This window comes from Protopterus annectens, chromosome 2.part0 (genome assembly GCF_019279795.1).
Source record: "Protopterus annectens isolate FY-2018-M chromosome 2.part0, PAN1.0, whole genome shotgun sequence".
Classification (NCBI taxonomy): Eukaryota; Metazoa; Chordata; order Ceratodontiformes; family Protopteridae; genus Protopterus; species Protopterus annectens.
Genome location: NC_056728.1, coordinates 18,562,320 through 18,579,666, shown reverse-complemented (window position 1 = coordinate 18,579,666; position 17,347 = coordinate 18,562,320). Strand labels below are relative to the sequence as shown.

General features: G+C 45.4%; 1 protein-coding gene across 1 annotated transcript in view; it reads right to left on the bottom strand.

Moving 5' to 3' along the window:
* Positions 1-17,347, bottom strand: part of LOC122792928 (FAST kinase domain-containing protein 2, mitochondrial-like) — a gene marked incomplete at its 5' end in the record, with an annotated part of 340,938 nt that overhangs the window by 172,284 nt on the left and 151,307 nt on the right.

The following is a 17,347-nucleotide window of genomic DNA, read 5'->3' as shown; positions in this document are numbered from 1 at the left end:
CAGGAGGGTTGTCGTGATGGACAGATGTGAATGAAAGAAAAAAGAAGTTATGTACTTACCATAACGTTCCATGTGAGTCGTTTATCTCGCCTTTATTCTCACTGATGGGGTTCAGAGCCGATCCTCGGCTCCAACATGGCCGATAGCAAAGCTCAAGGTTTGCCAGTAGCTCGAGACCAAGCCCCTTATCCCACAATGCACTGCTGGAAATACCTCGGATCTTGTTTGCTGCACACACACACACACACACACACACACACACACACACACACACACACACACACATTTATATATACCTTTACCCTACTCTTAAAGGGTAACACTTTCCAAAGTAAAGAAGTACTGAGGAGCCAGGATAGTACTAGCCTCCAAGTCTACTGTCAGCCAGGAAGGGGAAGGAGGGAGGGACATGAGAATAAAGGCGAGATAAACAACTCACATTGAACGTTATGGTAAGTACATAACTTCTTTATGTGAAGTTGTTAAATCTCGCTGTTTATTCTCACTGATGGGTAGCATCCCTAGCACCCTCAATCTTGGGTGGCTCATGGAAGTATGTTTTTCAGTACCGTGGAACCAAAGGAAGACCTGTCCCTGGAAGCCTTATCTACTTTGCAATGTGTGATAAAGGTATGAGGCTTAGACCACGTGGCTGCAGCACAAATATTCTCAAGGGGCAATTCAGCTTGAAAGGCAGAAGATGTAGAAATGGCTCTGGTAGAATGAGCCTTAGGTTTGTGTGTCAATGGCATGCTAGCATTCGCATAAACAAAGGATAAACAATCCGATAACCATTTAGATAAAGTTGTTTTAGCCACTGGATTACCTTTTCTGGCTTCTGAAAAGGATACAAAAAGTGGATCTGATTTTCTAATATCCTTAGTTCTGTCAAGATAAAATCTGAGATGTGTGCATCAAGTCTGTGCAACATGGTTGGGAAAAAGACTGGCAGCTCAATGACCTGATTGATATTGGATTCAGAACAGACTTTAGGCAGAAATGAGGGGTTTGCTCTAAGAGATACTCTATCAGCATGGAAAATCATGTAAGGTGGTCTGACAGATCATGCTTGGAGTTCTGACACTCTGCGGGCAGAAGTAATGGCCACTAGAAAAATAGTTTTCCAGGATAAATATTCTGAGATCACAAGAAGATGCTGGTTCAAGAAGGGGAGAGAATAATTTGAGACAGCATAAAGTTCAAATTCCAGGGAGAATAAGGAATTTTGACAGGAGGTCTCCCATCGAATCCAAGGTGGAAATTTGAGATGGCGGCTAACTAGACTCAAACTGTAGCAGCTGCTGCCCCTTCCTTAAAAATCTTTGTCAAAAATTATAAAATGGATGATAGTGAAGCTCGGAAAGGGTCAATTTTCTGTGTGTTGGCCCAAATTGAGAACCTTTTCCACTTACTGCAGTATAATTTCCTGGTGGATGGCTTATGAGAAGACAAGATAATTTGTCTTGTATCTTCTGAAATTGAATGAAGCCTGGCAATTAAGGGAAGTAGATTAGCCAAGCAGTTGGTTTCAGGGACTGCAGGGAAGGTTGGAGGTACCCTGACGGGTGCGTCAGAAGGTCCGGAACTGGGTCCAGGATCCATGGATCTTCCAACAGGTGATGGTGGAGAAACGGGAACCAAATCTGTCGAGGCCAGTAGGGGGCTATGAGGATAACAGTCCTTCCCAGCGATTTTACTTTCTGTAAAAATCTGGGTATCAATGGAAAGGGTGGGAATGCATAAAGGAGACCCGGGGGCCAATTGTGTATGAGTGCATCTCTTGGGGGATGTCCCGGAGGTGGTATTAGGGCAAAGCAGCTTCTGCATTTTGAATTGATGTGACTGGCAAAGAGGTCGCAGCAAGGCTGGCTCCATTTGCGGAAAATCAACTCCGCAACCTGTTGTTTGAGAGACCACTCGTGAGGGAGCAATATCGCCCTGCTTAGCTGGTCCACTATCACGTTGGATTTCCCCAGGATGTGCGTTGCTAACAGAAAACACTGGGACGACACAGCCCACTGCCAGACCCTGTGGGCTTCTCAATAAAGGGGGTAAGACTTGGTTCCACCTTGCTTGTTCAAGTACCAGACTACTGACATGTTGTCCCTCTGAACTGCAATAGTTCCTAGAGGAAGAGAGTCCTGAAAGTACTGCAACGCCAGAAGTACCCTCCCCTCTCAACTCCAGAACATTAATATGCAGGCAGATGTGACTCTTGATCCGTCCATGTGCCTTGGGCAGTCTTTCCCTGAAAATGCCCTCCCTCCACCCTATCAGGGAAGTGTCCGTGGTCACAGTGGCTACTGGTGGGGGAGAACAAAGGGCCTTCCAATTGTGACATGGAGACGTCAACGACCACCGAAGGTCTCTCTTGCAGGTATCTGTGATGAGAATTGTGTGGTGCAGAGGCAGTTTCTGGTAAGACCACTGAGCAAAGAGGAGCCATTGAAGGATTCGCATATGCATCCTTGTGAGTGGTACGGCCAGGATTGCAGCTGCCATCAAACCTAGCACCTTCAAGACCTCTGCTGCTGTAGCTTTGTTCTTTGCCACCAGTGAATTGATGTGTTGGCGGAGAAGTGAGACTCTTTCGATTGGAAGACGTAGAGTGGTGGTTGAGGTATCTAACTCTGCTCCTATAAAAACAGTACGCTGCGATGGCGATAAGGCAGACTTTTCGAAGTTGATTGTAATGCCTAATTGATGGCACAGTGTCAGAGTGTATTGTGTTGCCTGAGTCAATTGATGCCTGGTGGTAGCGGTGAGGAGCCAATTGTCTAGGTATGGAAACACCTGGAATCCCAGACGCCTCAGGTGGGCCGTGACCACTGCCATGCATTTGGTGAACACACTGGGGGCTGTAGAGACCAAAGAGCAGGGCTCGAAACTGGTAATGACTGCCTCCCAGCCGGAAACGTAGGTGATCCCTGGAGCGTCTGTTCATCTTTATGTGATAGTACGCGTCCTTGAGATCTATGGAGCACATCCAATCACCTTTCCCTAGGAAGGGAAGAATGGACTGAAGCGTGACCATTCGGAACTTCTCTTTCTTTATGAACTGATCGAGTCTGCTGAGGTCCAAAATAGGTCTCCAAGATAGGTCTCCAGTCCCCTGTTTTCTTTGGTACCAAAAAGAATCTTGAGTAAGTTCCGAATCCAACTTGGTCTGCTGGGACTGGCTGGATGACTCTTTTATAGCAATTTGTGGACCTCTAGGATTGCTTGTTCCTTGAAACTGGGTGGAACATCTGGGATTCTGTATACAGGAGTGGGAGGGGTACAGAACAGTATGAAATATCCTCTGGAAATGATGCTTTGTACCCAAGTATCCAATGTTATGTTTAGTCAGGCTTCTGGGTACAAAGATAAGCGACTCCCGACTGCCTCCAGAGCCGGGCCTACCTTCAGGGGTGCTGGTAGGGCTGACCAGAGAACTGTGCTCTGTCGCCCTGTTGCTGTGGACCCCCTCTGCCGAGCGGGCGGCGTCTTCCATTATAACCCCCTCCTCTGCCTCTAGAGGGGGTTTCTCCACGTGTGTCCTGGAAGGTTCCCTGTGCTTTCCGGAACCACATTTTTCTGCCCTTAGGGCCCTTGGGATAGGGCCAAGTAGGAGTAGAAAAACGGACTCCAACGGCAGATAGGGTCTTGCCTTCCTGCTCAGCCTGGTTAATGTTTCCTTTACTTTAGGCCCAAACAGTGATGAGCCATCAAACGGGGTGTTAATAAAGGAAGACTTTGGGCTCCACAAAGGAACAGAGATGCATCCAGGCCCGTCTCTGCAGAGCAATGCCTGAACTAGCGGCTCTACTCGAACCATCAGCTGCATATGATATGAGACGCATGGACGAGTTCACAACCGAATTTAGGGTAGCAAGCTGTGTGTTGACTCTGTTGGCCACACCTGCAGCTACCGTACCCTGAAGAGCATCTCCTAGCTCTTTCAGGAAATCTCTTTGGAGTCTCGTGAAATGGGTTAAATAGTTTAGCGATCGAAGAGAAGAGGTCGCTGAACTAAACTTGCGTTTCCCATATCTATCCATGATCCCAGACTCTCTATTAGGAGGATGGATAGATGTGGATGTTTCAGACACTTCCTTTTTGGTGGCTGCAGCTACCACCATGGCATCAACAGGCACTCCCTTGGTCAAAAAGGCTTTGTCCACTGGGGCAGAGATAAACTTGTTCGACTTCCGAGGGACAGGTTCCATGGCCTCTGGTGACTCCCACGCCTTACGAGAGATCAGGTCCATGAGTTCATCGTAAGGCGGAGACACCCAAGAAGTGGAAGGTTGAGACCCAAAAGCCTTTAAGAGCACTGACTCGTCCTCAGTAGGGGTTTTGGACTGCCAACCGCCCCTCTGATTCAGGATCGCTAATATCTCTGCAAAGGAGATATCCTCAGAGGGGGATCGAGGGGACCCTTCTGACTTATCCAGGTCAGTGTCAGATGTCAAAGACTCCTGTGGGGTGTCCAAGTGCCTCCTCTTGCACAATCTCTTCCTGGGTACCTCCTCAGTGGGGGGATCTGGAGAGGTCTCGGAAGAGCAGGGGACTCCCTGTGTGGGTACTTGAGGCTCAGGGTCTTTACGCTTCGCAGGGTGACCAGTACATGAAGAAGCGGACACAGGAACTTGAGGGGAGAGGGAAGGCCGAACCGATGCTGAAGATGTCTTAGGAGACATGACTCTCCTCATGGCGTCAAAGGCGCCATGGCTCCGACGAGAAGGGGTAGACGGACCCGAACGGACCGTCTGATCCTCCCGCACCGAAACCATAGGCTCTGAACCTGAGGTAGGAGCCGAGCTCATCTAAGCCAAAGCCACAAGAGGAAGAGTCAGTACCGACATATCCTCCCCGGACCAGACAGGAGAGCATCGGCTTCTAGCATCCTCGGTCGGCGCCGAGGACGTCCTAGTAGATGGAACCGATAACACCGGTGCGGGTCTCAGTTCCAAGGCTTCGACAATCATCGGTTCCGGCTCAGAAGGTCCAGTACGGCTTGGAGGAGGAGTAGTCAAATCTGGTTCAATGGTCTTCGGCTCTGACAAAGTGGTCAGTGCCGACAACAACTTAGCAAGTCCTGGTGCCCTTAAAAGCTTCTGCACTGGCCAATCCATATCCAAATCAGAAAAGCTGACCGAAGACTTAGAGGAATGCTTCGAAGGTGCTGACTGGAGCAGAGGATGAGGGGACCTCGGAGACCAGCACCAGGACTGGGAGCTGGCTCCAAACTAAAGGGACACTCAGTTCTGAGAGCTATGGAGCAGATGACCCTGTACCCTCTGATCTCTTTGTCCTCTTGGTCCATTTGAAATCAGAAGACATCGAAGATTTTGACGAAGTGCTGGCACTTTCCTGGCTTCCCAACTCTTCAGAAAAAGAATGTTGCAGTAACCCCCTATCTATTAGTTTTCTCCTCCTTTCTAAGAGAACCCTAGATGAAAAAGGAATAGCATATACTGCAGGAGTCTTGGAGGTGTGTAGCCCCCAGACAATAGACACACTGGACATGTCCGTCCGTAAAGTACAGTTTTGTACCTACCATAAATGTAGATGTCCGAACTGGATAGCATCTGCAGTCATAACAACTGGGTTGTCCTGTCGTCAGGCAGCCCTGCAGTCGGCCGGATTCCAAAGTCCGGGTCCGGCTTCGGCTGATGTCGCACTTCACCCGACGTCATCTCTGCTGGTCTCCGGGTATAAAGGCATCAGCCGACGCCATTTTCTTCAGTGTTTCTTGCCCCAGATGCCAGTTGCCCTTCCTGGAAGGCTAATTTTGGATAAATGCCAATGTTTCCAAAATGGATAGAAGGCAAACTCAGAAAATAAGCATGTATGTACATATATACAAACAAATACACCATAAGAGACTCCCCCCATTAGCTAGCTATTAAGAGGGTAAATACCTAGGAGTACCAGAGAGGGAAGGAGGAGGGTAATCCTGACTGCAGATGCTATCCAGTTCGGACATCTACATTTATGGTAGGTACAAAACTGTACTATGTCCTTCATGGATGCATCTGCAGTCATAACAACTGGGTAGAATACCATAGCCAACTAAGGGAGGAGGAAAAAATTTAGATTATGGTGTGGTTAGGATCCCTTGCAGCACAGCAGTGGCAAACCCTGCTCGGGATCTGGACAAAGGTAAGTTATAATGCTTGGCAAATGTATGCACGGAGGTCCAAGTAGCCGCCTCAATAATGTCCTTGGTTGCCACACCTCGTAGGAAGGCTGTGGTAGTGGCTGTTGCCCTTGTAGAATGAGGCCTTATGTTCTGTGGAATTGGTTTTCCATGGAAGGAGTAACAGAATCGTATGCAATTTCCTATCCATTTGGAGATTGTCTGTTTGGAAATTGCTTTTCCTTCCCTTCCTGTTGCATAGGCTACAAATAGCTGGTCAGTTTTCTGCTACTTTTGTTCTGTCCAGGTAGTAGCGTAACTGTCTATGTACATCCAAGGAATGCAGCATTCTTTCCCTCTGTTTTGTGGGTTGGGAAAGAAGGTAGGTAGGTGGATTGCCTGGTTTAAAGACACTCTGGATATCACCTTAGGCATAAAAGTAGGATTAGTCCTCATGGACACTCTATCTTGGTGGAAGATTAGGAAGGGCTGTACCGCCATTAGGGCCTGAAGTTCAGAGACCCTCCTTGCTGAGGTTATTGCCAGTAGGAAAGCAGTTTTCCACGATAGATGCTGTAGGTCCGCTGTAGCTGCTGGTTCAAAAGGTGCAGTGTCAATTTTTCTAGCACAAAGTTCAAATCCCAAGCTGGCAATGGTGGTTTCCTTGGAGGTTTTACATTCTTGATTCCTCTGAGGAACTGCCTGAGTAAAGGATGTGAAAAGACCGGTGGATCAAAGCTGTATTCTGCTGAGATAGCTGATGCATGTATCTTGATGGAGGAATAGGACAGGCCTGTATGTAGAAGCTCTGCCAAATACTCCAAAATGTTAGCCATATCTATAATTGACACATCTTTTCCTCTTTCAGTGCTCCAAATAACAAATCTTTTCCATTTTCCTGCATAGTTCCTTCTTGTTGAAGGTCTGCGGGCTTCAAGGATAATGTCTTTAACCCTTTGGGAAAGCTCTGGGTTAGTTGCTGCTATGTGATGTGCCATGCAGTCAGTTGCAACGTTTTTAGGTTTGGATGCATGATGCTGTAGTTGTTCTGAGTTAACATCAAAGGCATCAGGGTATTGGCCACATGTTGTCGAGACATGCTCCCCAGTAATGGGTACCAGTGTTGTCTTGGCCAGTTTGGAGCTATCAGGGTTATCCTTGGGCGTTCCTCCTTGATTTTTAGTAATACCTTGTGTATCAAGGGAAGAGGTGGGAATGCATATGCTGTTAGACCTTTCCAGCTGAAGGAGAGCGAATCCACTTTCCATGCAAGTGGGTGGAATGTCCTTGTGCAGAATTTTTGAGCTGGTGATTGAGAGGAAGCGAATAGATCTATCTGTGGGCTCCCCATTTCTTTGAGATGGTCTTGAAGATGTCCGGGTGTAGCATCCATTCGTGGGCATCGGATGTGGTTCTGCTCAATATGTCTGCTAGAGTATTGTCCTTTCCGGTACAAATATTGCCTGTAACTGGATGTTGTAGCTGAGTGCCAGGTTCCAAAGCTCCAAAGTCATTCTGCATAGGGGTATGAATGAGTGCCTCCCTGCTTGTTGATGTACCACATGACTGTGGTGTTGTCTGTCCTTATCATCAAGTGGCCCTCTTTGAGAAATGGTCTGAAATTTTGGATTGCCAGTTTTACTGCCAGCATTTCTTTTAGGTTGATGTGCAGGTGGGGTTGATCCCAAGGCCCACAATCCTTGTACACATTTGTCCAGCATGCAGCCCCCATCCTAGGTCTGAGGCGTCTGTTGTGATGGTCTGGCTTGCTTGATAGCTGTGAAAGGGTAGGCCTGGGTTTGACTGGCATGCTTGTGCCCACCATATGAACTCCTGTTTTAGGCATGGGATTAGTGGAATTTCCGCTTCTAGGCTGTGCCTGTGTTGGGACCATAAATTCCTTAGGTACCACTGTAGTTTTCTCATATGTAGTCTGGCATGTGGAACCAAGATTATGCATGATGCCATGTAACCCAAGGCCTGAAGGACTTTTCTTGCTGTTAACTTGTTCTGTTTTGTTAGAGCCAAGAAGTAGAGAGGAGTTCTTTTGTTTTTCTGCGGTTAGAAATGCCATTTGTTTGACAGTGTCCAATTCAGCCCAGGAATGTCCTTGTTTGGGATGGTATCAGCCTTGACTTTTGTAAATTGACCGTGTATCCCAGTGCTTGTAGCAAGTAAATGACCCTTTGTAAATCTGTTGTCAGCTTGCTTTTGTTGTCCCTTGTAGCAGGCAGTCGTCCAGGTAAGGATAAATTTGGATTCCCTGTAGTCTGCAGTAGGCGATTACTGATGCCAGGCATTTTGTGAATACTCTGGGCAGTAGATAAGCCAAAGGGCAATGCTGAGAATTGATAATGCTCTGATCCTGCAAGAAATCTGAGGTATCTTCTGCAAATTGGTCGAATGGGGACGTGCAGGTATGCCTCCTTGAGATCTAGAGTCACCAGCCAACACTCCTTGCCCAGCATGGGAAGAAGTTGCTGTAGGGTCAGCATTTTGAATTTTGGGACAATGATGTATGTATTTACGGTGGACAGGTGAGAATAGGTCTCCAACTTTTTCCTTTCTTGGAACTAGGAATAGTCTGGAGTAAAATCCTTTGCCTTGCTCTGTTATTGGCACTCTTTCCACAGCTCTCATCTTTACTAATTGCATTATCTGCTGTAGAACTTCTGTTTTTTGATTTGGAGGCAGGTTTGGCATTCCTCTTTTGACTGGTAGAGTGTGAAAGTGGAACCGGTAACCTTGGTATATGGTCTGCAAAATCCACTTGTCTTTTGTGATGTAGTGCCAGTTTTTTAAAAATAAGGTTAACTTTCCGCCTAATGGAGCTGCTATTTGTTCCCTGGTAGGCGGATGTAGAGTTAAGTCACTGTGATTGTGCTGTTGTAGTGGTAGTGGCTGAATCTGTGCCTCTGTTATTACCTTGCCACTGTCGTCCTCTGTAGGCACCTCCTCTGGATTGGTTTCTGCCTCTGGAACGTCTATTCCTGCCCCTTTGGGATCTTGTGGAGTCAGGAAAGGACCAATTCTTGGCATGCCAGTTCCTGCTAAACCTTGGGGGCTGAACCTGCAAGAAATCTTTAACCGTTTGAACAGATTTTGCCTTTTCTTCCATTTTCTTCATTACCTGCTGTGCAGATGTACCAAACAAACTGGTCTTATCCATGGGAGCATCTAATAACTTAGCTTTAACATGATCCGGTAAGACTTGTTCCTTCAGCCATGCATGTCTTCTTATCACTGTGCCAGTCATGGCTGATCTAAATGAAGCCTCCAGTGCATCATAGCCACATTTTAAGGAATGGTTACTAACCTGTTGTATGTTATTTACCATTTCTAATACATATTTCTTATCTATAGAGTCGTCAGAGGATAGTTTTTTAGTTAACTGATCAAGCATAAACTCTTGGTATTGTATCATGTGAAACTGACAGTTTAAAGCTCTAGCTGAGAGAGTAGCTGAGGTATAAACTTTTTTGCCCCATCTGTCTAAAGACCTGGCTTCCCTTTCAGAAGGAATAGGGTTTTTTGCTGTGGTCGAGGCTACTGCCTTAGGCCCCTGGGATATAGTTTCGGGGTCTGCAAGAGGGGCCTTGTATAGGTGATGATGCGTGTCTGGTACCCTGTAAAATCTGTCTGGTTTGGCAGGGGCTGGAGGTAAGGAATCTGGTGCAGAGCAGACATCATTAAAAGCATCGTCCACAACAGGGAGGACAGGAGGTATAGCTAAGGGCCTGTGTTGTGGAAGGTGCAGAAAAGTCCTAAGTCTTTTTCTGGAGTCTGAGAAATCCTGTTGCTGCCATTGGAATTGTTCTCGCATGGCATGTAAGGTTTCCCCAAAGGAGAATTCTTCTGGTGGAGAAGCAGCTGGAATGGATTCTTCAGCATCTGAGTCTTCATAATTGGAGAAAGGAGCCTCAGGCTGGTCTGTAATATCTGAATCATCCGCAGAATCATCAGAGGACACAGGCTCGGGGGGCTCTGCTCTAGGTCTCTTCTCTGGGGGCTGAGAGGCCCTGTCTGGGTGAGATTGAGATCCCCTAATTAAGGATATTAAATCTTCTGCCAGAGTAAGCATTTGTGAACTAGGAGGAGGCCTGGTTGAGGGGGGTTTAACAGGCACTGATTTAGTAGACTTGGCTGCTTTAGCCCTGGCAAAGGCCTTAATGGACATGGCTGCAGGAGGCCTAGCAGCACCACGTGCTGGGGTAGAGACATCCAAAGGGATGGTGTCTGATAATTCACTAGAAGCCACTGTAGTAGGTAAAATTTCAGAGGCCGATTCAAGTAAGGTAGCAGGAACCTCAGTAGTCAAAGATTCAGCTGTGCTTTGAACCGTTTCTCAGTTTCGGCGAAACCGAGACACTCGCGTTTGCTTTACCATGGTTTCGGCGAAACCGTGGACCGCGAGTGTCGGTCTTTTTCTTTGGCGCTTTAACAATTTGGGTAGTCGGAGGATCCGACGGCATAATGTACGCAAATTCAGAACCGAAAAACTGTTCAGCAAACTCCGACCGACGCCTAAGCGCTCGCCGGTTGAAGGAAGCACAGGCGAACAGGCTGCTACGCGTGGTCTGGGCCTAAACAAGGCAAACAGTAAGAGTGGAAATCCTTATGAGGTATTTGTTTCCCACAAGTTAAACAGTTATTGACTTTTTCTGACATCGGCTGAGGCAAGAAAGAGTCCCCAACGGGTACTTAGCTTTTAGAAGTCTTGAGTAGTATTCGGTAGTAGAAATCTCTGGATCCGACCGACCGGCACTTGCGAACAGCTTCTGCTTCGGGCGCCACGCGGCAAGAAAGACTGAAGAAAATGGCGTCGGCTGATGCCTTTATACCCGGAGACCAGCAGAAATGACGTCGGGTGAAGTGCGACATCAGCCGAAGCCGGACCCGGACTTTGGAATCCGGCCGACTGCAGGGCTGCCTGACGACAGGACAACCCAGTTGTTATGACTGCAGATGCATCCATGAAGGACATCGGACATTTTCTGTCCACAATCTGGACACTTTTTAAACCCCGATATAGGGTGAGATTTCCCTCTCTCATCCGACATTCTTTTAACAGAACAGCACAAAAAAAAACTGTAAAGGCTAAATACAGGGCTAATTAAGCCCACACTAAGAAAACTAATAACAATTAAAGATAGTAAGACTAAATAGGGCCAAGAAAGGGCCTAACACCAAAAAAACAAAAACTACACACTCTACAAAAACTAACCTACTTTATTATTTTAAACTAGAAACACACTGAACACTAACAATCACCCAAAAAACTAGAAAAAGAGTTTTTTTAACTTGTAATTTGTCAAAATGGTCCAAGCTAACTGGATCACCGAGATCTCTCTTGCCACAGCAAACTAGATCTGAGGTAATTCCAGCAGTGCATTGTGGGATAAGGGGCTTGGTCTCAAGCTACTGGCAAACCTTGAGCTTTGCTATCGGCCGTGTCGGAGCAGAGGATCGGCTCCGAACCCCATCAGTGAGAATAAACAGCGAGATTTAACAACTTCACATCTAGTGTTATGGCACATACATAACTTTCACATCCTATTCATTCAGTCCATCCAATTCCACCTGTGGATCAGAATCCCAAGCTTCTTGAACTCCAGGGTGGCATCATCCACAGGAAATCCTTGAGGACAGAGGCACAAAAGGATGCTTTAGTCCTCTAAATGGAATCCAATCTGTAATGCTTGAAGAAGGTGTGCATAGAAGACCAAGTGGCAGCAGCATCACAGATTTTCTCTACTGAAAAACACCTTGAAAAAGGCAGCAGAAATTGCAATGGCCCTGGTAAAATGAAACTTGTGTTTACCCAGAACAGGTTGGTAGTGCGAGCCATAGATGAAGGCAATGCAATCTGAAAGCCGTCTGGAAAGTGGAATTTTAGAGTCTTTCATACTCTAGTATGCTCACTGTAAAGGAGACAAAGAGCTGCAAGTCATTATGAACAGCAGCAGTTCTGTGAAGGTAGAAAACACAGTTGTCTATGCGTACCTAAGGCGGGGAGAATGTATTCTCCTTTGTTAGGGTGACTAGGGAATACTTGTGTACGAGCTGCATCTTGTTAGTTTCAGAAGCTACTTTAGGAAGAAAGGGTGGGTTGATGTACAGTGAGACTAAAGAACCTGAATTTCTGAAACTCTCAGCAGCAGAGATGGCCACCAAATAGGGTTTTCCCAGGACAAGAACTTCAATGGTGTTGACAAAACTGGCTTAAATGGTGGCTTTGTCAAAGCTCCTAGCATAAAGTTCAAATCCCAAGGGGGAAATAGGTTCTCTGACCAGAGGTCTGAGTGAAAATACTCCTTTTAGAAAGGCTTTACAAAGCAAAGGAAACTGAATGCTCTATATGAAAATTAGAGATCGTGGAAAACTGCACTTTCACTGATATAACACAGAAGATGGCTGAGCTAGCACAAACAAAATGGGCTATGGCTCTCAGTGGGCATGGTTAACCAATCTTTTTTTTCTGGCTAAGGAGGAAGTATTTTGAAATTCTGTATGCCAATTGTCATTACTCCTTTCAAAAAGGGGGAAGAAAGGCTTATTTAGGTATACAGTATTAAAGAAGAGAAGGCCAGAACTGTCCAGATTAAGCATGCCTGGTGTGAAGTAACAGCTGTACACAGAGGAACTGACAGCAGCAGAGCAATAAAAGGATCTAGGACTGTAGATCAAAGCTAAAGGATAGTGGCACCAGACCCTGGCTTAGGCCATGTCTTTCTTGGAGGATTTACACCGATTTTCGCTGGATGGCCATTAGCAGGTTTATTGACACAATTTCCCTTTCTTTAATTCCTTTAATTTTCTTTTTGCTGATGAAACTTCTTCCTCTTTAGTGTTGGCATCCAAAAGTGGTTCACAGAACTTAGGATGCAAATTCCTCATCACTGTTAGAATGTGTCGGTGCTCTCAAGTTATTTATGGTATGATCCAGTTATTCTCGTTAGGGGTAATATATGATTATCGACCATGGGATGGGTAAGGCCAATCTATAACCAAATGTGATAAGTTATTTGAGCTCAAAAAGGGAAAATGTCTAGGCTAAAATGTCCCATAAGGGCAGCTAGCCTAGTAATTATGAAGCTGAAGCTAAGAGCAGCATAAACAGCCATCAGCAGCCATCAAAGAAGCATTTGGGAAGCACAAGTAGCTTTCAAAATATGTGAAACACTTCATCCAGTTTTTCTGGAATGTTAACTTTTAAAACAATTTATGCATGTTCTTTTTAGGCACACAACAATTACTGAACTTCTCTCCATCTTATCTTGTCTTTCACCTCTTAAAAAAGTAACAGTTAAATTCCTTTAAGGCTTCTTCCAAAATTACATGAAAAAATGTGGTACCCTGCACCTTTCTTGGCTTCTCATTTAATCCACTTGCAATAAGGAAAAAATGAAGTTATGTTCCAAACTCTGCAATTTTTTTTCAACTTTCCTAGAAGTGACAGAAATCTATGTGGTTGCTGCTGCACCATTTCATAGGTTCATACTAGGCTATCTGCCCGAGGGCATTTACAAGCCTAGCCCATAGTTTTGTGGCTTACGCCACCCCTTTAGTATGGGGAACTATACCCATTATTTTGCTGTGCCTCTGTCGAGCAGTGACACTGAGGTAATCCCTGGGGTATATCTGCGATCTCCCATCCATTGGTCAAGATTTCTCTTGAACAAGGCCAGCGAGGTGCTCTGCCTCACATATACCGGGATTTTGTTCCACAGCATAGGGAGTCTTTGGGTGATGAATCTATCCCTCCAGCACGTCCTGTTAATAGCCGTATCGAGGTTTAAATCTCCCGCCCTTGTGGCTCTGACGGATCTAGATTTTTTGAGGTGAAGCATATTCATCAAATCTGGGTTTGACATGGCCTTGTATGTCAGGCAAAGGTCACCTCTGAGCAAGCGGTAAGCGACTGAATAGAGCTGGAGTTCTTTTAGTCGGGCAGCAGAGGACAGATTTTTGAGACCCTTTATCCTTTTGGTGAGGAACTTTTGTGGCCTCTCCAGCTGCTGCAAGTGTCGGGTCAGATACATTCCGAATGGGGCATTGTACTCAATCATTGGTCTGATGAGTGATGAGTATAGGAGACTATGACCTCCCTTGATCTAGATGTGAATCCCTTCATGATAAGGTGGGCAATGTAGAAGGTTTTCCTAACTACTTTAGCTACATGGGTGTCGAATGACAGGCTACTGTCAACCTGGGTCCCCAGGTCCCTGATAACTTCTTCTGTGCTCAGTGGATTGCCACCTATATGGTAGCTAGGGGTAACCTTGTTTTTCGAAGGGTATGACTATGCATTTTTTGGCATTTAACTTTAAGCCATGGCTCTGGCACCAGTTATCCGTTTCTGTGAGACCCTTCTGAAGGATATCTGTGTCAGATGTGTTTTCGACTTCGGCCCAGTTTGCAGTCATCTGCAAACTTTGTCAGCCATAACCCTCCTGTGTTTGCTTGTACTTCGGAAAAGTAGATGCCAAACAAGAGTGGGCCCAGGACTGAGCCCTGTGGGACACCACTTGTGACAAGCTTTGAGTCTGACATGGCACCAGCAACTCTGACCCTGTGGGTTCTGTCACTCAGCCAGTTTGCAACCCATCTTGTGATGTATGGGTTAACATTTAAGCTGATGAGTTTTTCAATGATACCCGAGTGGGGTATTGTATCAAAGGCCTTCGCCAGATTGAGGTAGGCTGTATGGACTGCCATTCCTTCATCAATGGCTTTGGTGACTGTTTCGAAAAAGTCAACCAAGTTTAAAAGGCATGATCTGCCTTTGACAAAGCCAAACTGGGTTGGATCCAAAGTCTGCAAATTCCCTATGTCTTTATTTATGAGGTCCATTATGATCCTCTCCATGGCTTTGCAGATAAGGCTTGTCAAGCTAATGGGCCGGTAATTTCCAGAGTCGGTGGAGGCACCGCCTTTGTGAAGTGGGACCACAGTCGCAGTGCGCCACTCCTGGAGTGTATCCAGAGATGAGACTATGATTAAAGAGCTGTCCTAGCTGTGGGTTTAATTCCTCGTTGAGTTCGTGGAGCACACAGCCGGGGACACCATCAGGTCCCATGGATGCTGTGTTTTTTGCTTTGGAGAGAGCAGTTCTCACTTGGGCGTTAGAAATAATATGCCTGTATTTTCAAACTCAACCTCTTGAAAGAAAATACTTCTCTGATTCTGTAGCTATATTTCTCCACTTCTGACACCATAAGCTGTCTGTAGACTTGCCAGGATGGTAAGCAATCAGCAAAGAGACACTGGAGGAGGTGGTGACTAAATTCAATGAGGTAATTAATCAGCGTGAATACTAAAATACAAGTGAACCACAACATATGTTGCTTCTTGCAACACCTTAATGCCACTTAAAGTATATATAACTTCCAATCATGCTACCCTTGCATGCCAATTCATTACCTAGGCCCAATAACTGAACATGGATCAATGCAGCTGCAGTTAGTGCTTTATCATTGTACGCCACAGAGCAAGCATACTTCTGCAACAGCTGCTTCAAAGAAAAATAATATACTCTCTCTCTCTCTGTTACTTTTTGAGGATCAATGGCATTCAGCTGTAATATAAAACAAAAATATAAAAATGGAACCAAGCTCTCCAATATAATGAGGACTATTTAAAAAGAAACAATGTAAATCATCTGATGTGCGCGGGAAGATGCTTGCACACCACAGCACCAACATCTCCACACCATGTGAAACGTCAAAGAGATATAATTGACTTGGTATTGCAGGGAAGGCATTTAAGAACAGACTTCTTTCATAAACATGTAAACATGAAAATGAGAATCGACAGGGTTACCACCTTTTCAAATGCCCAAAGTGGGACATTTGTTGCACACAATTGAGATTTTGCAGGACAAAACATACCCAAGGCCAGTGCAAACTACACAACTTCACTTTTTTGCCCAAATAAAAGCTCACTCTTGTAGCAATTGAGTTACTTACACTATTTCATATAACATTTAGGTATCTCAAATACAAAATAACTGTTGTATGCAACTATTAAAGAAAACTTAGCAAATATTTTTTGTCTTAAAATCTCACGATATTTACCTTTTTTTTTTTAGTTTTTTTACACAGGACACAACTACCCAAAAGGGACTGTCCCACGCTACGAATCCAAAGAAGACAAGACTGCCAAAGTCGCCTTAAGTACACTGTGTGTTCTCCAGCATGAAAAGCACTAGGATGGAACTGTCACAGCAGACAAAGTGATGTCATTTCCTCACGAAAGCTCCACCCTATTGACCCAGGATCCTAAATCAGCTAAATAGCCAATGCCTGTCAACACTAAAATCTAAGAAAAAAATAAGGAGATTGCGTGACATACGGAAGCCACCCAGCAGAGCCGATGGGATAATGGTAACTGAGTTAATTCAATAAAATTGCTAGGACATACAACTGAGCACACATATAGTTAAAATTTATAAAACGTCCAAAACTACAGCACAAGCACTATGCACAAAACTAGTATATTTAGCCATGTCAATACACTATGGACATCAGAGGTTAACAATGAGAATATCAGTAAATCCTCAGGATGCTTTCCAGCTATGCAGGGAATTTATTGAAGGCCTGCAGAGATGTAAAGCCTCAACATCAGTAGTTAAGTCATGTAGCACCTCTCAGCTATGAAAATATTTAATTACAATGTTGTACTCAGTCATGGCATCACAACCGTGGATATCTGCTCAGTAAAGGAAAGTAAATCAGGTGGGCCCTCTAATTTGAGGATAACAGCAAAATACAAATATGTATTAAGCAACACCATTCACACGAGGACAGTTTACTGCGGTAGCGTTGTCGCCTCACAGTAAGACGCTGTCCGGTTCGATTCTCAGCTAGAGCATCTTCTGTGTGGAGACATGCGTGAATGGGCGTACCTTCGTTGAAGGTTGTGCGTCAGGCCTGGCAAGCTGGTACGTAAAAATCAACTGCCAATCATTAGCGGGCGGGAGTTCTGCTGTGGCGACCCCTAACCGGGAAAAGCCGACAGACGCAAACAATTCACACGAGGACAGTTTAGTTTAAATATGTAATCTGGTGGGGGTAACTCACCTTAGAAAGCAGCTTATTATACACATTTCATTAGAGGATGATTCTGATAACTCCAGGCAGCAAGGGTATTCACCCTAACATCAGCTTACTGTAATTGCAATTAGCTGGCATGACACACAATACATAACTGTAACATGTATAA